General features: G+C 48.2%; 1 long non-coding RNA gene and 1 pseudogene across 2 annotated transcripts in view; one reads left to right on the forward strand and one right to left on the reverse strand.

Moving 5' to 3' along the window:
- LOC309653016 overlaps positions 1-24,493 on the reverse strand; it is a 633,104-nt gene that overhangs the window by 106,681 nt on the left and 501,930 nt on the right. The window lies entirely within an intron of this gene.
- On the forward strand, positions 14,424-16,600 carry LOC309652712 (transcription factor SPT20 homolog pseudogene; annotated as a pseudogene). Its single transcript has 2 exons — positions 14,424-16,196; positions 16,583-16,600. The product of its transcript is annotated as a transcription factor SPT20 homolog pseudogene (transcript).

Consider the following 24,493-nt stretch of genomic DNA (forward strand, 5'->3'; position numbering starts at 1 on the left):
TCCTATATGCTTTTATGTTCGGTAGCTGGGGCCTGCTAATTAAACTGACAATAGACAGATTAACAGGAGAAAAGGTTTATTACATATGCACATGAGGGCCTCACAGAAAAGGAAGTAAAGACCCCAACAGGCACTTAGATCCAGGGGCTTATATTCCATTTTAACAAGGGGTGATAAGTTTGTGGAGAAGTGATAAGACAAAGAACAAGGGGTTTGGGATTCCAGGGGCAGTAAATTGTGGGAAGGTAAAATATATGGGAGAAACAAGTGGAAGATAAAAGCTGTTTAGTAAGGTTTGTTATGCAGACCCATCTTGGGACTGAGGTTCTGTCTCAGGTGATAATGGTGGTTTTCCTCTTCCTGGTGTGGGAGAGGGGAGTGGGAACACTTTTACAAGGAGAAATTTGTGCTCTGCTTCTAGGCAGATAGGAGGAGGGCAGAGAGTTCTTTCTGCATTTGTTGCTTCTTAACTGCCTTTAGCTCAAAATAATCCTTATGTCAAGGTGGCATATTTAGGGGTGGCATTTTCTTTTTCTTTTTCTTTTTAATATTTATTTATTTGGCTGTGCCAGGTCTTAGTTGCGGCCCGCGGGATTTTTAGTTGCAGAATGCGAACTCTTAGTTGGGGCATGTGGGATCTAGTTCCCTGACCAGGGATGGAACCTGGGCCCCCTGCATTGGGAGCGCGGAGTCTTAGCCACTGGGCCACCAAGGAAGTCCCACAGGTGTGGCATTTTCTGATCCCCTTCCGCTTATGAATTAGTTGTATGTCTTCACTTCTGGAAGGTGATTTAAATTGAAGTTTTACATTTATGCCTCTTAAAATAAATGGTCCTTAACTTAAAACTCCCTTTCTAAAAAACCAGATGACATTCCTCATCTCCCCATCCCCAACGTATTTGCTTGGCAAAGGTCTCAAGCACCCCACCCCAAACCCACTTTTCTTTATGTTTGCTCTGCTCCCCACAGCCCTTTTATACTCAGTCTTCAGATTTCACATCCCTCCCCTCAAAACTTGCCCTGTCCTCCAAATGGAGCTTCACAAAGGGTTTGAGAGCCCAGGAAATGGCATAAATTCCTTACAGTAAAACAATAGATTTTAATGGAAAAAATGTTATTTTCTGGGGTCTGAAAAGCAACCACAGACCTCTCCTTTGTGAGACAAAAGCAATTTAAGATTCCAATTAAAGACCTTTCTAGTCCATGAACAGATGAATGGATAAAGAAGTTGTGGTATATATATGCACAATGGGATATTATTCAGCCGTAAACAAGAATGAAATCCTGCCATGTGCGACAACATGGATGGAACTGGAGGGTATTATGCTAGGTGAAATAAGTCAGACAGAGAAAGACAAATACTGTACGATTTCACTTATATGTGGTATCTAAAACAAACAAACAAACAAAACAACCTAAACTCATAGAAAAAGATATCAAATATGTGGTTACCAGAGTGGGGGATGAGGGGAGGGGGAATTGGAGGAAGGTGGTCAAAAGGTACGAACTTGCAGTTATAAGGTAAAAAGTACTAGGGATGTAACGTACAACATGATGACTATAGTTAACACTGCTGGGTGGTATATAGGAAAGTTGTTAAGAGTAAATCCTAAGGGTTCTTAACATAAGGTAAAAAACCTTTTTTTCCTTTTTCTTTTTTTCTTTTGTACCTATATGAGCTGATGGATGTTAACTAAAATTATTGTCCTATGGACCCTGTTCGGGTCCTATCCTGGGTCAAGGCTCTCTGCTTCAGCAGGGGAGGGTTCTTTTTCCGTTCAGGTTAGAGCAGCCGAGTAATAACAAAACTGAGCTGAGATCGACTCAGCACAAGCTTTATTCAGCCGCCAAAGAATGGAGAAGGGGAACTAAGTTCACAGATCATCTTCTTGCCCACCTGGTGAGAGGGATTTAATTTTAAAGAGTGAAGACAAAGGGAGGAGGAGTGAGGCTAATGGTGGGGAGGCATACGCATTAGTCTACTGGGGAAGGGGCAGGGCTTTTTCCGAGGGAGTGGGGTGCCACCCCCTTTGTATCCTTTTTTGATCCTTAATGTCTGGTCATGGCCACCAGTAGGTGTGTCATTTAAATATGCTAATGTAGTAAAATCAGCAAATAATGAGACTCAGGGTCTGTTGGAGGTCAGATTCGTTGCTGTCTTGGTCCCAGCTGGTTCCATCTCGTGTTTTTTGTTTGTTTGTTTGTTTGTTTTTGTAGCTTCCTTTCTTATCTCTGGACCCTTTAATTTAAAGATTATGTTAACTCCTGCTAAAGGCAGTGGTTGGTGGGTTTTGAGCAAAGACCTGGAACAGCTCTGGCAATAATTTCACAATATATGTGAATCAAATCACTATGCTGTGTACCTTAAACATATACAGTGCTGTATGTTGATTATATCTCAATAGAACTGGGTAGGGGAGGAAAGAGTTTACACTCTGCAAGCACCAAAAACAAAAAACAAAAAAGGACCTTTCCTTTGTAAAATGTTTCCACTGTTGTCACCCTACCCTACCACTTTACCACAAAGTACTTTTGGGTCTACCTGGATTTCGTTTAGAGCTGCCTTGAGTCACTTATGTAAATGGAAGAACCTAACCCTCAATCCTAATCCCAGGGCTTTCCTCTAGTTAGGAATTTACTACATTATTTTGATGCCTCGTTCCTTTTTACTTATTCAACATGTAAGAAATGTTTATTGATCACCTAACTGTGGTACAGTCATTAGAGATGCAGAGGTGAACAAGAAATAGTCCCTGTCTTTGAGATGCTTCCAGTATAGGGACAAAAAAAAGTAAGCAAGTTTGACAGTATGTACACTAATGGGGTAATTCAGTCACGTTATAAGAGCACACTAGAGGAGCGCTCACCTCAATATTAGGCACTGCTAAACAGTCTAAAGCAGAGAAACTTGCTTCATTTCCATTTTTCAAAATCACTGTCATGAAGACCACTATATTTGGCTGACCTGATTCATTGTATTCTAGTACATCGTAGATGACTTCTTCCATGACTCCTAGGCCAGTGAATAATGGTGGATGCAGTAGTTCACAGAGGCTTCTTTGTTCTCAGAGTTTCCCTCGTTCTACTCATCCTTTCTCCTTGCCATAGATGATTGCATCGAGGATTGAAACTCCTTAGTAACAGGCAATCCTACTTTCTCTCCTGAGAATTTGAAAAAACGTTTACAGAGATTAAAGACAGAAGATGCCTGACTTGACCAAAGCAGTGGTTCTCAGCTTCGAGCATGCCTCAGAATTCCTGGAGGGCTTCCAACCCCAGAGCTTCTGATTCACTAGGTGTCAGGTGGGGGTCAGAGCATTTGTGCTTCTAACCAGTTCCCAGATGCTGCTGCTGGTGGTCCTGGCACCATAGTTTGAGAATCACTGGACCAGAGAAAAGAGATGTTTTTTGTCAAGGCCCCTGTTGAGTCGTTGTATTACTGAAAATGGCTCTCAGGGTAGATGGCTTGTTCTTTCACAACAGCATGTGATGGACTTACTTCCTGTGTATGGTTGGCACCCGGGCAGGAGGTAGAAGAGGGGAAGAGAATCAGTTTGGCCAATTATAGAATCTAATTTTGGGTAGAGCACCTCTTTGCAAGTTGTATTGCTTTGGGGAAAGTTTGTCCTCTTTAATTGGATTTAAATTTGTTGCTGAGAATGATTTTTTTGTCCTTGGGGCAGATGTTTATTTGGCCCAGCATTTACCCACTGCGGACTGGAGCAGTATAGTAGCGCAGTTTCATCCCACACTGATGGGGAGAGAGCTCAAAAGGATTTGACTTATCGCACCAGAGACCCTGGGCTGTTCTGCTGCACTTTGGGAATGTACTGCCTGAGAATTATAGAGCCTTTGACTACACTTAAAAATGGGTAGAAAGGTGCTGCTTTAGGTTGGTTCCCGAGAAGAAGACCCTGAGATGAGGATTCGTATGAGAGTGATTTTTTTAAAGTAAGTGCTTCCAGGGAGACCTTTAAAGGGGTGAGAGAAGCGGGGGACTGGGAAGGGGAGGAACCCTGCGGGTGTGATCTCAGGTGAAGAGCCAGCCTCAGCCTGACCCTGCTGGGGAGCTCTGGAGTATGTCACGCCTCTGAGTTTGTCCCAACTTCAGGCCAGGGAGCTGGGCTTTCACATTCCTGTGCCTGCCTGTCCCTGGCTCTGGCTCTTTAAAGCAGTTCAAAGAGTCTCAAATTTAGACCATTAGAAGCAAAAGCACACAGAAGCCTCGAGAGGAGCGTAGAGAAACCGTAAATGGGATCCAAGAGGCCCTGGATGGGGCCCAAAGAGTGCCCACCACAGAAGATGATCAAGCCAGCACAGTGCTAACCCCTGAGGAGAGTGAGTGGAGTTTTCCTATAATGGAGTGAAAACTGTACACTGAACACATTTGAAGAAGGGGGCTCCTTCTCTCTCTCTGGAAGGGTCAGAGGAGAGGGGGCCTGGGAGCAAGGCTGAGAACTGGGATGTACCGTCAAAAGGACCCCACCCTCCTCAATGCAGTGTTTAATGTCCTTTGTTCTTTTCCTTTGGATTATGAGAGAATTCATATTTAGCATCCAGTTAAAAAGTACTTTCTACCCTGTACTATCAATAAGTTATCCCCAACTGGTCAGTAAAGTCTTAAACACATTCTCACCTGCCGTTGTGGGGGAATGGAGGGCAGGCCACCATAGGGCGCGGCCCACCCTCCCTGCTCCACGACAGCCTGGTCACAGGGGAGGGAAAGTCTGCCTGGGCTGGCCCCCGAGCAGGCGCTCACAAAGCGGAAAGGGAGGTGCCAACTGAATGACTCTGGAGCAGTCAGATGACAAACTCCTTTTTCTCCAAACGTAATAGAGAAGAACATCACATTTGAAGAGAGTAGGGAGAAGCTAAGGCTTGGGTTACACTTAGAGTTTAAGTGTCACACCGGATGTGAGAGGTTCTTACAAGAGATGATACCTTCATACCTTGGCCTTGTACAGACTAGATTGTTATCAAAATGGTGATGGCACAAGGCATTGACTCTCTGAGACAGATGAACAGATAATGAACGATATTTCCAGAAAAATGTAGGCCAGGAGTCATATCTAGCTTTTATATATGACAAAACTAAAATTATAGTTGGGGTTGTCATCTTTTCTTAGTAATGCATTTCAACTGTAATTTAGTATTAGACAGTGTTACATATTTAGTAACATTAGTCAGCCATATTAAAATGGATCTGATGACAATTTTTTTTCTTTTAAAAATATATTAAGTTTTTACTCTTTTCAAAATGTAGGATGACGAAAAGTCGGAGGTACTTTGTCTATAGGGACTTCTTTGGGTAAGGTAATGTGGTGACCTTGAATATACACATAATTTTAATATATACATGTATTATATAAATATTAACATTATATATACCAAAACCTATTTTCCCTTATATTTTTGTATTTACCACATCTATTTATATACCTTATATATTTGTATGCTATTTAAATAATATTTAAATATGGAGTTTTAGCACTTATAAAATTATAAAGTATATACACACATATATACAGATATATTTTTATTTTTCTGAGCACCAAGCATACTTTCCATTTTCTGAGCTACATTTGGTAATTCTTGTAAAAACATGCAATCTGTGGACTGGCTTAGGGATTAGAGTGTTGTGGATAATGAAAAAGGTTTTTATTTTGTTTTTTTTTAATTAATTTTTTATTGGAGTAGAGTTGATTTACAATGTTGTATTAGTCTCTGCTCTACAGCAGAGTGAGTCAGTCATACATGTACATCTATACACTCTTTTTCAGATTCTCTTCCCATATAGGTCATTACAGTGTATTGAACAGAGTTCCCCATGCTATACAGTAGGTTCCCATGAAAAAGGTTTTGGTTTTAGCCCCTGTCCTTGGAAACGCTTCCAAGTGGCAGCAGGAGTCCGCTTTCTGACCTCAGCAGGTGTGGTGTAGTGGGTGTAACTGAGTCTTTGTGTGATGCTGCCGATCTTGCTTTGCTTCCAGATCCTGATCCTGAATGTTCTTTTCATTATAAGTCTCCTGGGAATGAATCCATTTTGGATCTGCTCATTTTCTTGTGATGTTCCCCGTTCCAGTGTCTTGAAGTTCTGCTAATTGAGGCTCTAATGGACTGTAAGCCTCACCTGAATAAATGCTTCACCTTGGAAAGAATTAGAAATAGGGAAAAAAAAATAGAAGCTGTGATTCCTAAAGTCCTTGCTAGAGTATCTGCCATTTTCCATATAAATGTTAGGCAGCCCAAAGGCTTCTAGGCAGCACATTTTAATTTCAGGGGAAAGATAAAGTTTGTCTTCTAGGAAAAACCATATATATTCCTGGATTTGCTCTAATTATGTGAGCTTTGACGAGTTTTAAAACCTTCTGGGTCTCTATTTCCTCATCTGTAAAACAGACTATAGTAGGCTTTGAGAGATTAAGGCATGCAGACACTGTACACCGTGAGCACTCAATAACTGTTAGCCATTGTAATTCTATAAAGCTAAACAGAGCTAAAGAACAGGTGATCTCTGTTTACATTAAAAACTCAGTTTACATAATCTAGGTTTACGTCATGGGGTTATCCCTGTCTCTGGTTACACCCAGGGCAGGGAGCTGGATTTGTTGAGCGTAAACTGTGAATTGAGGTCAGAAAGGGGCTGGCAGTGTATGTGCTGAGAAAGTGACCAGGCCAAAAGGCCTGCAGAAATGGAACATTCCCCTGCAGTCCTCCGAGAGGAAAATGGGGAGCTGGTGGCCTCTTCCTCCACGATGCAATCAGCAGTGGCCTGGGAGAAGCACACTTGGAAACAACCCGGTTAGCAAAATATGCCTCTTGGTTTCGGTTTCTCCTGGTTTCAGAGCCTGAGTTCCTACCACTATATTGTTCTGGTTGGGTTTGTTCTGCACTCCCCAAAGACGCTAAGCCTCTTACTTGTTTCTGACATTTGGGATCTTGGAAACAAAGCATTTTATAAAATTAAAGAAGGATGACAGTAGATGTTCTGGGAAAGGCTGCATGCATCTTTTTTCCCCCCTCGATTTTAATCAGATATTAGACAACCAGGTGGTACTCTTGTTAGAGAGGCATGAGGTTCTGCAAACCTGGATTCAGTAAACTACAGGCAGCAGTATTCAGGTCTTCACTATTTCTCAACACTGTCTATCACATAAAACATATATTCATTTTCTAGTGCTGCTATAATAAATTACCACAAATGTAGTGGCTTAAAACAACACAAATGTATAATCTTATATTTCTGGAATGCAGAAGTCTGAAATCGATCTCACTAAGAAAAAATTAAGGTGTTGACAAGGCTGCATTCCTTTTTGGAGACTCTAGGGAGGATTTGTTTCCTGGCCTTTTCCAGCTCCTAGAGGCCATCTGCATTCCTTGGCTTATAGCTCTTTCTTCCATCTTCAAGGCCAGCAGCGAAGCGTCTTTCAATCTCTCTCTCTCTCTCTCTCTCTCTCTCTCTCTGACTTCCCTCCCTCCCTCCTTCCCTTATAAGGACCCATGTGATTATATTGGGCCCACCCAGAGGGTCAAGGATACTATCCTCATCTCAAGCTCCATAGCTTAATCATACCCTCAAAGTCTCTTTTGCACTGGAAGGTAACATAGTCACTGGTTCCAAAGAGTAGGATTGGACATCTTTGGGGGGGCGCATTATTCTGTCTACTGTGAGTACCTAGCAAGGCATTGTGCTATGCCCTAGGTAAGCAGTAGTGAGCAAAAATAGCAGTCCCTGCTCTTGTGGCAGTTTACAGTCTAAAGAATGCCACCATTCCCCAACTTCCTACAATCTTGACCCCCCCCAAAAGATTGTGAGTTATATGTGATACCATATAAGTTGCCACAAGCCACTCAGTCTCTTAAAGCTAGCGATTCTGAGTCAAATTCAACTTTCCTTGTTTTCAACTCCTATAACCAATTACTTATCAAGCCCTGCTCAATCTACCTGAGAAGTGATTCAAGTATTTCCTTCACATCTTCACTAACATTGACCTCATCATTTGCCACTGGGATATTGCAGTCACTTCCGAACCTGTTTTTCCTGCCATCAGTCTCACCCTATTCCAGTCCATTGTCCTCACCATGGTGCCCCACTGTCTTAAAGAAATAAAAGAAAAGGCAATCGGAAGAGCGGTGGTGAGGGAAAAAATGGCTAACCTTTAATGACTTCTCACTATGTCCCAGGCATTTTTCTACGGATATGGTTTATATGGACTATGTCACTTAAACTTCAAAACAATTAAACGAAGTAGACATCATCATCATCATCAACCCAATTTATAAATGAAGAAACAGGAGCACAAGAGAATCAAGTAACTTGCTCAAGGGCACACAGATAATTAGTGGAACTACGGTTTAGACCTGACAATCTGTAGAAATTGACAAGATGATTCTAAAATGTATGAAAAGACAAAAGGACTAGGATAGCCAAAATTACTGTGCAAAAGAAGAACAAAGGTGGAGCTTTATCACTACCTGGTGTCAAAATTTATTATAAAGCTACCGTAATTAAGACACAGTGGTATTGGCACGGAGATAGACAAATAGATCAGTGGATCAGAATTGACAGTTCAGAAATAGGGCTTCACATATATGGTCAATTGATTTTTTGCAAAGGTGGGAAGGCAGTTCAATGGAGAAAGGACAATCTCTTCAACAAATGATACTGGAACGCTTGGACATCCATATGTAAAAAATGAACTTTGACTTATACCTGACACCTTATACAAAAATGAACTCAAAATGGATAATAAACCTAAATATAAAGCTTACTGCTATTAAATTTCTAGAAGAAAACATAGGAGAATAGCCTTTTTTAAAACAAAAAATGTATTTATTTATTTGGTTGCGTGGGGACTTAGGTGTGGCAGGCGAGATCCTTAGTTGTGGCATGCGAACTCTTAAGTTGCAGTATGCATGTGGGATCTAGTTCCCTGACCAGGGATCAAACCTGGGCCCCCTGCATTAGGAGCACAGAGTCTTATCCACTGCACCACCAGGGAAGTCCCAGGAGAATAGCTTTGTGACCTTGGGTTAGGCAAAGATTACTTAGATCTGATACAAAAAGCATAACCTAGAAAAGAAAAAAGTGATCAATTGGACTTCGTAAAAATTAAGAAATTCTGCTCTTCAAAAGGCACTGTTAGGAGAATGAAAAGACAGGCTACAGACTGGGAGAAAATGTTTGCAAAACACGTGTCTCCTAAACGACTTGTATCCAGATTGTATAAGGACTCTCAAACCTCAATGATAAGAAAACAACCCAATAAAGAATAGGCAAAATATTTGAAGAAACACATCAACAAACATATAAATGGAAATAAGCTCATAAAATGGTACTCAGTATCACTAGTCATTAGGGAAATGGAAAATAAAACCACAATGAAATACACTAGACACCTATTAGAATGGTTTAAAACAAAACGAACCTGTCAATACCAAGTGCTGACAAGGATGTGGAGCAACCGAGACTCTAAACATTGCTGTTGGGGATACAAAATGGTACAACCACTTTAAAAAACAGTTTGACCGTTTCTTATAAAGTTAAATGCAGACTTACCACGTGACCCAACATTGCCATGCCTGGATATTTACGCAAGTGAAATGAAAACTTATGTTCACAGAAAATCTTGTTTGCAAATGTTTACACTGACTTTGTTCATAATCACCCCAAAGTGGAAACAACCAACATATCTTTCAACTGTTAAATGGGTAAGCAAACCCTGGTACATCCACATGATGGAATACTATGCAGCAATAAGAAGGAACAAACTAATAATAAAAGGAACAACATGGATGAGTCTTAAATGTAGGTATGTTAAGGAAGCCGGTTCCCAAAGCTATATGAATTATGACTCTATTTATATGACATTCTGGAAAAGGTGATATATAGGCACAAAAACATTGATGGTTGCTAGGAACTCTGGATGAGGGAGGAATTGACTCCAAATATGGATGAGGGAATTTTTATATAGGGAACAGTTTTATATCTTGATGTGGTGCCTGCATGCTTGACAACATTTTTCAAACCTCCCAGAACTGTGCACTGAAAATGGTAAATGTTACTCTATGTATATTATAACTAAAAAAAGTTTCACGCTTGACTCAGTGAATATGGAACAAACCGGTTGACTACTGTAAATTAGGTTAATCATCTTGCAGTTAATTCAGTTCTCCGCCTCCTCTAGCGTGTCTTTTCTGGCCATGGGTTTTCTCAGCATGTGCATCTCTGTCGAGCTGCTGTAGGGACGGCAGCAGTTGGACTCCTTAGAATCAGCCAGCGTGCTCGTTGGTGTGCTTGGAAGGCTCCAAAGATGGTGGGCACTGAGAACATTTTCCAAAGGCCTCATCCTGTGGGAAGCCAGGCGATTAGGGAGCTCAAGTGCAGGGGGTGCTGAGCCATGGTAAGCGCTGTCGGGCCAACTAAAGCTCGCTGGAATACACGCACGGCCAGGGACAGAGCCTCAGCCAGTGCACGTGTGGCCAGACTGCCTTGGGGGTCCTCCCGGGGAAGAGTAAGGCGTGGGCCACACTCTCCACTGTTGGCATTGTGGGCTCTAGTAGCTGACGAAAACCTCACATGGAATCGCCCAGTTCACTCGGATGGAGTACAGTTTCACTTCTCCACACGCCCAGGTATATTACGGAGCACACTCTCTCCATCACCAAGAGTGAGTGGCCGCATTCTTCCATGGCTCTTCAGCCCCAGGTGTAGCCGATGCTGCCGGGGCCCTGCCCACCTCCCCGGGGTACTTGCCATCCTGTACACGAGGACTGAGTGTTACTGCAAGCACTCCTGACGCTCTCTCTGAGGGCATCCAGGCCACAGGAGCGTGAGTGGCTCTCACATGTGGCAACCCAGAGTGACGGGAAATAATGCCCTCAGGACTGTCGTCAGTCAGGTGAGAGAGAGGAGTGGATGGAGAAACAGCCCAGCTTCCTTGCCTCTAGGGTGGAACCACCTGAGCTTGTCCTGTACTGTCTCCCAAGGGCCCAGCAGGGACCAGTTGTCCACAGCAGGCTTCTGCTCATGACTGGGCCTTTGATCACCTTCTTGCCCATCCCTGGCCGAGCTGCCCTTGCCCTGACCAGTGTTTCTCGGGATGAGCTCCCAAATAAACTCCTTGCACTCGGATCCTCTTGTCAGGGTTTGCTTCTGGGGAACCCAACCAAAGGCACAGTCAAGACGACAAGTGAACATCTAGTCCGTCCCATGACAGAGTGGGCAGATACACCTCTCTACTGAGAGAGGGGTACCCGGGGACGCCAGCTTAGGGGCTGCATTTGGATCAAGCTCATGGTTTACAGAGCAGGGTAGTGGAGGGGTTCCGAACCAGGGGGATGATTTTGCCCCCGCAAGGCCTGTTGGGCAATATCTAGAGCCATTCTGGGTTATCACAACGGGGGACGAGTGCTGCTGGGGCGTCTAGCGGGTAAGGCCGGGGATGCTGCTAAACATCCTACCGTGCACAGGAAAATGCCCCCTAACAAGTGCCACTAGTGCCAAGGCTCAGGCACCCTGGCGCTCTACAGCACAACACTCAGAAGACCCGGCTCGGGACACTTTTCTCACCTCTAGAAAGGGGATGAAATATTTCTTCACACGAGTCTTGAAGTAAAGTAACTAGAGCAGGGGCTCAATCGTTCCTTCATTCTTGTGCCAACTTTGTGCCAAGTAATGACCAAGTTGGTGAGCAGACAAAGATGGGAAAGGCATCGTGTCTGCCCTCAGAGAATCCAGAGGCTGGGTGTGGAGAACGGTGCAAACACTCGATTCCCTTCCGACGCGAAGCCTGGCTCTGATACGGCGTGTGGTACGTGTGCTTTGGCAGAAGAGCAGAGACAAGGAGGCGAGCTCCGTGGAAGTCAGGAAGGGATGTTTGAGGTGATGGGTGGAGATCGGCAGGTGACTAAGCAGAGAGGGCACAGAGCCCTGAAGGGGTGGGCCTGTCGGTGCCCCGTGACTACGCTCAGAGCACAGAAAGCAAAGGAAAGAGAGGAGAGGAAAGAGGTGGGGAGGAGACAGGCGCCGGGTGGTGAGGGGCCTTGTCTGCAGGGCTGGGACAAGGTGAGCCAGCCAGGCATCCAGGGCACCGGCCCTGTTGGGACCGGCACAAGCCGAGGGTGGCTGTCTCCTTCCACCCTACGCCCTAGGCTCCTGGTTGCCTCACCCTAGTCCCAGCCCTCCTCCCCTGTCATGCTGAGAAGCTACGGGGCCTGGTCTGCAGGCTGGGAGCAGCCCCCAGAAATCTTGCACTTCTTTACTTTTTAGAAGGATAACCTGACTCAAACACAGGTCCACTGTGCCACTTCCCCTCCAACAGATTCTACTTCAGGTCCCCAAGAAAGCAGAGCTTTCCCTTTCTAATTAGCCTCTCCACCTAAACGGAATACTGTCCCAGACCGGTACTTTTTCAGACCCAACACACAGCAAGTTCCTGAGGGCAGAAGGTGAACGGGATCATGGTTGGTGAGAAGCCTGCAAGAGTCTGGCAGGCAGCTAAGTTCATCTGCTCAGGTTGGAAGAACAGGCAGTGCTTTGAGTGAGGGTCAGAGCTCCTGTTCACCTCATTCAGTTGGGCTGGATTAAAGTTGGATATTTGGATGACTGGATAGCAAACTATGGTTTAACTATCCAGTCTTACACTTAGCCTAAAGGTGGGCATGTGGAGGGGAAAAGAGAGAGACGGGGAAGGATGCTTAAAAGAGCTAAGAAACTAAACCGATTTCAAGCCCCCCCCCCCCGAGGCATCCACAAGTATTCACATTGGCCTTTCACATCCGCGGGTTCCGCATTTGCGGTTTCAACCCACCACGGATCAAATATAATCAGATCTGCAGAGGGAGAACCAGGGATGGGGATACGGAGGGCCTACTGTAAGGACTTGAGCATCCGAGGATTTTAGCATCCTTGAGGCGGGGCGGAGCGGGGCGGGTGTCCTGGAACCAATCACCCGCTGATACCGAGGGATGACTGTATACATTTGCCCCAAGGCAACTGATAGGCCAGGAGAAAATTATTCTTGTCTATTCCTGAACGAGGGACATGTTTAAGGAACTCTTAGTCAAGGAGTTTTTAATCCTATTTCACTAGACTGTATCTACTGTAATATGTAATTATCATAATTGCTATTGGTTAGAAAAACACATTTATTTTATGGTAGTCTGTAATTCAGGAATTTCACCAGTTTATCTTGGATTCTTCTCATTTGTGACTTCACTATGAATATTGTATTATCATTATGTCTACACCTAAACATCAAGAGATTCTTTAAAAAAAACAAAAAACAAAAAAAAACCTGTCCAAAAAGGCTGGCAGATTGCAAGGCAACAATATTAATGGAAAACAATGGCCCATAAATTACCTAGGACTCAATCATACCACTCCAAACCACCACTAGGACTGTAGCTGTGGTCTACAGTTAGAGTAACCATTTAAACTGTACTGCCGTCACCTGGAACAACAGTTCTCAACCCTATCGGATGCAAACCACCTTTTAAAACAAACAATTTAATCCTGAATGTAATTCTTAGACGATATAACATACCTCCCACATACTTTGAAAAAGACTATAAAGCCCTTTCTGAAATACCTAGAGAAATAAAAGGTAAGTACTTCTGTAAAAGAATGTCATGTTACGTGCACATCTCTCCGAAAACCATTAGGCAGGAGATGACTGGAAGAATCAATGAAGAATTCTGATGCTTGCACCAAATACAGCGAGCCTCCATGTAGGCAAGAGCTATGTATGGGGACTCTTTGGGTGTGTTAAATTGGCGACGGACACCAGGAGCAGTCCTGCCACTGGGAACAAACAAGACATTCCAAAAACAGTGAATAATGCTTGGTGAAGTGATCGCCAAGAAATGACCACCTTTCATGACCTTCCCGGCAACTGCAGTACCACGAAAATTGGTGTGTATTAAAGCCGCACCGAAAAATGATCGATTTTTTGGTTGCCTGCTTGTGCTTTTCAAGGTTCCAAGAAAAGAAGGGGTGGCGAAGCCCAGCCCTTGGTGGAAGTGCGGGCCCGAGAACCAGAAGTGAGGGGGGCGGGCCTGCGCCCAACAGGCAATAGAAGGATGAGGCCTGAGCCTGCGATCTGCGCAGGCGCACACGCGGATGCGCGCGCCTGCGGGGAGGACATGCGGGGCGGGGCGGGGTGGGGGGCGGGAAACGCTTACATTCACATCCGGGCCATCCGCTGCAGCGCGAGGCGAGCGAGATCCAGCGCGGTGGCCGCTCGAACACCGTTAGGTCTTTCCCTAAACGCAGGTACTTTGCGGGCTGCTTCTTCGGGGGCGGGTGTCTTGGTGTCCTTTTTGAGGTGAGGCTGGTCGCGCCACTGTGGAGTGGCCGCGTTTGCAAGAATGCTCGTCGATACTGCAGACAGGTTTTCACCCGGTTCAATCCGCTCACTTAGGTTTTCTCTTCTCTTAGGGCCCCCATTTTGTTTTGTACCGCAATGCAGCAGGCTCTAGAAAGAGCTTTGGATCGTGCGGAGTATGTCATTGCAAGTGCCCAACAGAGACCTCCGGAAAGGAAATGCCCATCTAATGGGGAGAAGTCTCTCTATGAAAAACTTTATGACATTTACGTTGAAGAATGTGAAAAGGAGCCTGAGGTTACGGAGGAATTAAGAAGCAATGTGAACCTGTTAGAGAAGCTTCTCAGGAGAGAGTCGTTGCCGTGTTTGGTGGTCAACCTGTACCCAGGAAAAGAGGGCTATTCGCTGATGCTCAAGGGGGAACATGGATCATCTGCAGAGACCATTCGACTGCCCTATGAAGAAGGGGAATTGCTCGAATACTTGGATGCAGAAGAATTACCTCCTGTTTTGGTGGATTTGCTGGAAAAGTCTCAGGTTAACATTTTTCATCGTGGGTGTGTCATAGCAGAAATACGGGACTACAGGCAGTCCAGCGGCAGGGAACCTCCCCATTACCAAAGCAGGCATATTCTCCTACGTCCCACGATGCAGACTTTAGCCTGCGATGTAGAGGCCATAGCCAGCGATAATCAGAATTGGACCCAGGAGGACAGACTTTTGCTTGAGAGCCAACTGATCTTAGCTACAGCTGAACCACTGTGTCTAGACCCTTCTATATCAGTGGTCTGCACTGAAAACAGACTGCTCTATAACAAACAAAAGCTGAACACTCTTCCCATGAAAAGGAACTTCAAGAGGTATTCTATGGCCTCTCTGAATCGGCAGCAGGAGCTGTGTCGTCCACCTCCTCCTGAGCTAAGAGCCCTGACTTCCTGCAAAAGAATAAGAGAAAGTAAAACAGGTGGGAATCCCGGCCTCAAAACTTTTAAAGCAGGAAGTTATGTAGATACGTGGAAACAGAGACCCTGTGACTTGGCCGTACCTTCTCAAGTGGACGTGGAGAAATATGCTAAAGGGAAAAAGTCTGTCGGATATGATGATTCACAACCAACAGTCTGGCCCGTGCATGAGCTACAAGGTGGGCTTGCATTTGGATGTGAGGCTGGCTACCAGTCCCAGGCAACAAGGCTGACCGTCAGGCAGCTGACTGATAATTCACTTGCCTCTGGAAAAGGGTCCGGTAAAGAAGCCACGTGGGAGAGACAGCTGTCTCCCCCCCACCCCTCCGCAGATGGCCATCCCTGCAGTTTCCTGCCCAGGCCAAAGACTGATGCTGGGAGAGTGGTCAGTCGGCCCGAGGAGTCGGTCCAGAAGAGCACCCAGTGTCCAGTGCAGATGTCACACAGCTCCAGTGGCTCCGCCGGTCTCGGGCAACCTTCTCCAGGGAAAGAACCAGAACAGCCTAAGACTGGGGGGGTTCAGTCTTCAGTGCCCGGCAGAGGAGCCAAACATCCAGCTCCACCCATGAGACTTCCTGGGCGCTCAGGAAGGAGCTCCTGGGGTGACAGCCTCACTTCACAGCAGGCAGGGAGCTCTCAGCCATGTCCATCTCCTGGCCCTGCTCCTAAGCCACCAGGTCTTTCCCAGAAATCCTCTGTGGAGCTGAGCCCGGTTAGCACGCTTCCTGCCACCGCCCTGTCCACTGCGGGCTCATCACGGACGACCCCGGATGCCCGGGTCACGGTCATGTCCGTTGGCGTGGAGGTCACCAGAGTAGTGGGCCCCAGTCACAGAGGCCAGGCCTCGGGGAGAGGCTGTGCCACTAGGGCCCCAGCTCCCGGGGGGATGCAGCCGGGCCACCTGCCCGCAGGAGCTCCGCCGCCGCCTCCTCCTCCGCCTCCTCCTCCTCCGCCGCCGCCTCCTCCGCCGCCGCCGCCTCCTCCTCCGCCGCCGCCTCCTCCTCCTCCGCCGCCTTCTCTCCTCTCCTCCGCCGCCTCCTCCTCCGCCTCCTCCTCCTCCTCCTCCGCCTCCGCCTCCTCCGCCTCCTCCGCCTCCTCCGCCTCCTCCTCCTCCTCCGCCTCCTCCTCCTCCTCCGCCTCCTCCTCCTCCGCCTCCTCCTCCTCCTCCGCCTCCTCCTCCTCCTCCGCCTCCTCCTCCTCCTCCGCCTCCTCCTCCTCCTCCGCCTCCTCCTCCTCCTCCGCCTCCTCCTCCTCCTCCGCCTCCTCCTCCTCCGCCTCCTCCTCCTCCGGTAGATGTTCAGCTGTTTTTGAAAGACGCTTCGCGTCTCGGGCCCTTTGCTGTGGTGCAGCTGCCCCACGGTTTTCTCCTGGGGAGAAGCCAGCAGCAGGCCCCGCAGCCGCGCCTCTCCCAGCTGCTTCCCAAGCGGCCCCCGCAGTGGCCCTGCGCCCCACCTCCTCGGCTGCCGGCATCCCAAGGTCTGGGGGCACGGGGTCCGGGGGTACGGGGTCCAGGGGTACAGGGTCCGGGGGCACAGGGTCCGGGGGCACGGGGTCTGGGGGTACGGGGTCCGGGGGTACGGGGTCCGGGGACACAGGGTCCGGGGCTACGGGGTCCGGGGTCACAGGGTCCAGGGACACAGGGTCCGGGGCTACGGGGTCCGGGGTCACAGGGTCCAGGGGTACAGGGTCCGGGGGTACAGGGTGCAGGGGTACAGGGTCCGGGGGCACAGGGTGCAGGGGTACAGAGTCCGGGGGTACAGGGTCCGGGGGCACAGGGTGCAGGGGTACAGGGTCTGGGGGTACAGGGTCCGGGGGTACGGGGTCCGGGGGTACAGGGTCCAGGGACACAGGGTCCGGGGGTACGGGGTCCAGGGACACAGGGTCCGGGGGTACAGGGTGCAGGGGTACAGAGTCCGGGGGCACAGGGTGCAGGGGTACAGGGTTCGGGGGTACAGGGTCCGGGGGCACAGGGTGCAGGCGTACAGGGTCCGGGGGTACAGGGTCCGGGGGTACGGAGTCCGGGGGTACAGGGTCCAGGGACACATGGTCCGGGGGTACGGGGTCCGGGGGCACGGCGTCCGGGGGTACGGGGTCCGGGGGCACGGCGTCCAGGGGTACGGGGTCCGGGGGCACAGGGTCCGGGGGTAAAGGGTGCAGGGGTACAGGGTCTGGGGGTACGGGGTACGGGGGTACAGGGTCCAGGGACACACGGTCCGGGGGTACGGGGTCCGGGGGCACGGTGTCCACGGGTACGGGGTCCGGGGGCACAGGGTCCGGGGGTAAAGGGTGCAGGGGTACAGGGTCCGGGGGCACAGGGTGCAGGGGTACAGGGTCCGGGGGTACAGGGTCCGGGGGCACAGGGTGCAGGGGTACAGGGTCCGGGGGTACAGGGTCCGGGGGTACAGAGTCCGGGGGTACAGGGTCCAGGGACACATGGTCCGGGGCTATGGGGTCCGGGGTCACAGGGTGCAGGGGTACAGGGTCCGGGGGTACAGGGTGCAGGGGTACAGGGTCCGGGGGCACAGGGTGCAGGGGTACAGAGTCCGGGGGTACAGGGTCCGGGGGCACAGGGTGCAGGGGTACAGGGTCTGGGGGTACAGGGTCCGGGGGTACGGGGTCCGGGGGTACAGGGTCCAGGGACACACGGTCCGGGGGTACGGGGTCCGGGGGCACGGTGTCCACGGGTACGGGGTCCGGGGGCACAGGGTCCGGGGGTAAAGGGTGCAGGGGTACAGGGTCCGGGGGCACAGGGTGCAGGGGTACAGGGTCCGGGGGTACAGGGTCCGGGGGTAAAGGGTGCAGGGGTACAGGGTCCGGAGGCACAGCGTGCAGGGGTACAGGGTCCGGGGGTACAGGGTCCGGGGGTACGGGGTCTGGGGGTACGGGGTCCAGGGACACAGGGTCCGGGGGTACGGGGTCCGGGGGCACAGGGTCCAGGGGTACAGGGTCTGGGGGCACAGGGTCCGGGGGTACAGGGTGCAGGGGTACAGAGTCCGGGGGCACAGGGTGCAGGGGTACAGGGTCCGGGGGCACAGGGTGCAGGGTTACAGGGTCCGGGGGTACGGGGTCCGGGGGTACAGGGTCCAGGGACACACGGTCCGGGGGTACGGGGTACGGGGGTATGGGGTCCAGGTGTATGGGGTCTGGGGGCACAGGGTCCAGGGGTACAGGGTCTGGGGGTACAGGGTCCGGGGGCACAGGGTGCGGGGGTATGGGGTCCAGGCATATGGGGTCCAGGGCTCCAGGGTCCGGGGTCACAGGGTCCGGGGGTACAGGGTCTGGGGGTACAGGGTGCGGGGATACGGGGTCCGGGGGCACAGGGTCCGGGGGTACAGGGTGTGGGGTTACGGGGTCCGGGGGCACAGGCTTCAGGTTCACAGGGCGCCGCCGTTTCCAACTGGGTCGTGCGTGCCCAGGAAGCCTTGGTCGTTCACCTCAGTGCAGTGGGCGGATTCCCGCAGCCCCAGGTGCCCTTGTTGTCCCCGCCGGCCTCTGGCTGGAGCCGCCCCGGGCTGAGCCCCCTGCAGCAGAGGGGCCGGGCCTCCGCGGCCCCGGCGCCGCAGGTGCACTCCACCGTGCACGGCGCCGACTTGCCGCCCCCTCGGGGCCCGCAGCCCAGCAGCCAGGCCGCGGGGACCGCGGATAGAGGCCCGCCAGCCGCTCCCAAGCCCTGAGGCCTGGCTGATTTCCTCTCTTTTTGAAAACACAAGAGCAGCGACCAAATGCATTGCGAGTTTCACCCGCATTTGGGGGTTTTTTAATGTGTCGCTCTTTTACGTTGTTAGACGTACAGACTTTCTGCAGAGGCACAAGCCCGTGATTTTTACATAGAGATGGGGAAGTGCTTTACTAAACTGGCATGGTTTCGCCGAAGCCATCGCTTGGGCGGTGGCTGTTGACAGTTGTTTTTATTGCGATGTTCTCAAGTGTATCCAGATCCAAACTAGGGTCAGTTTAAACTCCTGAAGCCTGTAATTTCTCTCAAGCAATAAAACTGCAACACCAGTAAAGTCAAAATTAGTATTATTCTAACAAGATGTGACTAACACATAACTGTCGCAGCTTCACCCTTTTACGTGTACAGCTCAGTAGCGTTAAGTGGACTTTTGTCGTTGCTGTACAACAGATCTCTAGGGTTGTTTTCTTCTTGCAGAAGTGAAGCTGTATCCCCGTGAGCACCAGCTCCCTGTTTCCCTCGCCCCCAGCCCTGGCCCCCACCCCTCTATTTTCTGTGTCTCTGAGTGTGACTGCTTTAGATACTTCGTAGAAGTGGGATCGCACAGGATTTGTCTTTCGTGACGGGCTCATTTCACTTAACGTCCTGTCCTCGAGGTCCATCCATGTTAGCGTGCCACAGGAAGGTTGTAGCTGTTGACAAGTGCTTTCAGTGTACATGAGATATACTGAAGCGGCCTATGAAGTATTAGAAACGTCCTTCGGAAGAGAGTGCACTTTCCTATTTGTTTATTTAGCTTAAAAGCTTTTTGCACCAGTGTATGAAATGCAATTTTTATACATTTGGTTTGGGAAAAAAACAAAAACAAGCTAACGCTACCAAAAATTGATGCTTGTCATCTTGATATTGAGGCCATGGGATACCTCCAAGTGCGCAGCATGCTTTAGGGGCACTTGCTTGCGTGGATGTCCCCAGCCCTTTAAAAGGTGCCCCTCCCCTCCCCCCCCCCCAGCCCAGCTCTTCTCCTCTAGGCTGCAGTCACTGGCCTTGAAAGGGCACTTCTGGGATGTTGTCTTCTCTCTTTATAAAACCATTTACATTTTTGAGGACCCAGGGTTATTTGCAGAAGGTAAATATCTAAACATCTGGAAATGAGTTTGTTTTTCAAGTGTTTTCATCTTTGGTACGTTCTGAAGTGGAGTCCCTCTCCCCCGCGTTCCTTCTTTTCCTTTCCCTTGCTGAGTGATCACCAACTGGTCAGCTGTCCCTGCTTCCTCATCTCTTTTTACCTTCTTTCTTGTTTCAGTGGGGCTCAGAAGACCCCTGAAGTTTTCTGTTTTCTTTTTCCGTTTCTTATTGTGGTATAATTTACATAAGAATCAACCATTTTAAAGTGTACAATTCATTGGCATTTACTGCATTTAGAATGTTGTGGGACCACAGCCTCTGTCTGCTTCCAAAACATTTTCATCGCCCAAGAGAAATCTCTGTACCCATTCAGCACTCACTTCCCAGCTTCCTCTCCCCCAGCCCAGGAAACCACCAATTTACGTTCTGTCTCTACTGACTCCCCCATCTCGATTTTTCCTAAAAATGGAATCAGAGACTATGTGACCTCTTCTGTCTGGCCCCTTTCACTTGGCGTAATGTTTTCGAGGTTCATCCACATCGTAACACGTATTGGTACTTCATTCCTTTTTAGGGCTGAATAACATTCCCTGGTTTGTGTACGCCACATTTTGTTTATCCATCATCTGTTGATGTACATTTGAGTTGGTCCCACCTTTTGCCATTGTGTATAGTGTGGCTATGAACAGTTGTGTACAAGTATCTGAAGGCCTCTCGTATTTTGTTCTTACAACTTTGAAGGACAACCTGTGTATATAAAAGTATTTTTTCCAAGTACACATGTATGTTTCCCTGCCTTTTGCCCCAACCAAAAAAAGGAAGTTTGGCAGTTCCAAAAGAGATGAGTGAAGAGGCAGGTAACCGGTGATTCTTAGTGCATTAACCCGGCTGTACTAACGTGCTACCGATCCTGTTAAGGGAAGATTTGGTCAGCTTGAAGCCAACATCGCAGATATGCCAGCGGAGTGACACTGAGCCCAGTAGAGCTTTATGTAGCCTACCCTGGACATCTTTAGGAAGGGTGCCTGCACTTTGAAGCAGCGACCAATTGCAAAGAAGAGTTTATACTCAGCCTTGGGAGCCAACCAGACAAGTGAACTCTGAATCTCACTAGGTTTTGTGTACCTTCTCCCTTTTTGTGCTCACTCTCATCCTTTCAAGTACGACTGCACGGAGAGACCAGCTGACGTTGTGCTCCCTTCCCAGGCAAGCAAATAAATGCAGCTTTGTTTCAGATTACCATTTGTCGGTCTTCATTTCCTCCTACTAATCCTCACCAAGGTTGGTACTTGATACAGGATCCCTTTTGAGCATATTAGCTGTCTGTGTTATGTGAATATACTTTTCACTGATTTTAGTATCATGAGAACCTGGAGCCTCTCCCCTACCCCAGGTCAGATCCATGCACTTCCTCTGAAATTAGTTTCCTGCAGGCTGTGTCTTCACGACTTAGGCTGACCGTTCATAGTGAGGTGGTTGTGTGAAAGCAGATGGCCTCAGAATTTTCCCATAGATAGCAGAGAAACTGACCCAGGTGATGATCATACAGGAAAATCCAGGTGGAGCCGGTACAACCTAACCTGTTTCGCAGAGTTGGGGCCCTTGTCACAGGAAGGGGCTTTGGGATCAGGATTATATTCCTTGAGGATAGTATCAAGTGAAGAGAGGACACTGGTTCTAGGTCAGCACTGTCTGAAAGAAATAGATTGTGAGTTCTATATGTTTAGAATTTTCTACTAGCCACATTTTAATAAGTAAAAGGAAGCAGGAGAACTTACCCTTAGTAATTTATCTAACCAAATTTATCCAGAGGATTATCATTTCCACATGTAATCAATATTTTAAAATTCTTAGTGAGACATTTTATATTCTTTTATTTTTACTAAATCTTCAAAATCCAGACATTTCCAGCCTGTCTAAATTCGGATGCAAAATTTTTATCAGAAATCCTGGATCTGTATTTAGATTTTTACATAAAATTTACAGTTGAAAATGTAGATTCTTCTTCCAAATGTAGTTTTCCAAAAATTGAATTAAGTACCAGTTTAAAAAATTTTATTTATTTATTTATTTATTTTTGGCTATGTTGGGTCTTCATTGCTGCACGCGGGCTTTCTCTAGTTGTGGCGAGCGGCGGTACTCTTCGTTGTGGTGCGCGGGCTTCTCATTGTGGTGGCTTCTCGTTGCAGAGCATGGACTCTAGGCGTGCAGGCTTCAGTAGTTGCGGCTCACGGGCTCAGTAGTTGTGGCTCACGGGCTCAGTAGTTGTGGCTCGCAGGCTCAGTAGTTGTGGCGCACGGGCTTAGTTGCTCCGCAGCATGTGGGATCTTCCCAGACCAGGGCTCGAACCCGTGTCCCCTGCATTGGCAGGCGGATTCTTAACTACTGCTCCACCAGGGAAGCCCCAAGTACCAGTTTTTAAATTTAAATTAGTTAAAGTTTCTTCCTCAGTCTCACTAGCCATGTTTCAAGTAGTCAGCAGCTGCCTATGGCTATGGAGTTGATCAGCGCAGTTCTGGACGGAAGAGCAAAGCAGATCATAGAGACAGAGCCTCAGACATGATCTGGATACCGCTTCTGGAGATAAGGCAGGAGCTGATCGTCAGAGCACAAGGTTGGAGTGGGAGAGGTGACACTGGTTCCATGTGCTGTGCAGAGCTCCCAGGAATCCCCACTGCCTGCGGTCACCTGGGCCTGGACTTGCAGGTAGAGGTCAAGTGGTCACTGGAAAACAAGGGTCAGCCTTTTGCTAATTGTATTCAAAACGGCGATGCAGAGGCACTAGCCATCCCAGCAATGAATTAAAACTCACCTATCCCACGTGTACCCTGAGGAGCTTGGAATCTGAGGGAATTCGAGAGCGGAGATGCACCATCAGCTCTTTCCTTTTCCTGTCACTCCTCCTCCCTGTCCAGCTTTGGGGTCTCTAGCTCCTTGGCACAGATGAAACCAGAGCGACCATGAGCTGGGTGGTGGGTATCTGGAGGCTCATTCTTCTTCTTCTCTCTACTTTGGTGTATATTTGAAACTGGCCATACAGGTGTAAATCGTTTTATTGCGTCGTGACTAATTTAAGGTTTGTGGCAACCCTGCGTCAAGAAAGTCTATCGGCGCCATTTTTCCGACAGCATTGGCTCACTTTGTGTTTCTGTGTCACATTCAGGTAATTCTCGTGATATTTCAAACTTTCTCATTGTTATTGTATTTGTTACGGTGATCTATGATCAGCGATCTTGGATGTTACTGCTGCAACTTGCTGAAGGCTCAGATGATGGTTAGCGTTTTTTAGCAATAAAGTATTTTTAATTAAGGTATGTACATTTCTTAGACGTAATGCCATTGCACACTTAATAGAATACAGCATAGTGTGAACGTAACTTTTATATACACTGGGAAACCAAAAAATTCGTGTTACTTGCTTTATTGTGATATTCGCTTTATTGTGGTGGTCTGGAAGTGAACCCGCAGTATCTCCGAGGTCTGCCTGTATGTATCCATTTGAAATCAAGTTCCTGATGTTCCTGCAGCCCCATTTCACACCTTGCCTCATCCTAACCTTCATCTTGCACCCAAAGTCCTGCTGGGCACTGGCCCTCGGCTTGCCCTTCCTTCTTCCTGGCTTTGCTGCCGTAGCCGCAGGCAGCAAAGAGTGTGCAAGTTAATTGTTAAATTCAGTTCAACAAGTTCCTCATTAGGTACAAATTACCTGAGTTTGAAATCTGCTAATTTTCCAATCAGAGTGAGTGTTTGCACTTGTGATTTGGAAATAATTACCATATGGTAAAAAGCAAAACCTATGTGGGGATTAAAGTAAAGGTGAGGGAGGACAGGAGCTTATTTCAGTATCTTCCCCAGGAGCTCGTGGTAGCAAGTGCAGATTAGTGGAGGTGCCTCTGGGGTTGGGGTGGGACAGCTCACCTGTAGCACCATTTTGTAAAGGCTGTTTGCTTCCTGGGCTAATACCCCTGAAATGTGACCTTGGTCTTGAGCGGAGAGCTCTGTGGCCTTCACAGGCCTGAATTGGGTCTGGAAAGGGAAGAGTCCTTTCAATTTAGCTCTTTCATCTAAAAATACATCTCTACTTTTGCTTAGATCTGTCCTCTGCCAAAAGCCGCTGCATGAGTTACAAATAAAAACATTTGCTTGGGGGTGGAAGTGGTGACTTTAAATGCCCTTTGTGTGATCTTACAATGTATGTGTTAGGGAAAGCTCATCTGAGAGAATTTGAAGAATTGTGGGATAATAATTGCTGCAGAATACCACTGTGATCCAAAGTGTAGAAATCTGGGTCATTCACCTTCAGAAGTTTGTTCCAGTCCCAATTACTGTATTACTCATTCTAAAGCTTTGGAAACGCATGGTAAAGAATAGTCAAGGTTTCAGGTAATTTACAAGCCAAT

The sequence above is a fragment of the Balaenoptera physalus genome (assembly GCF_965194825.1).
Source record: "Balaenoptera physalus genome assembly, chromosome: X".
In the NCBI taxonomy this organism is placed as follows: domain Eukaryota; kingdom Metazoa; phylum Chordata; class Mammalia; order Artiodactyla; family Balaenopteridae; genus Balaenoptera; species Balaenoptera physalus.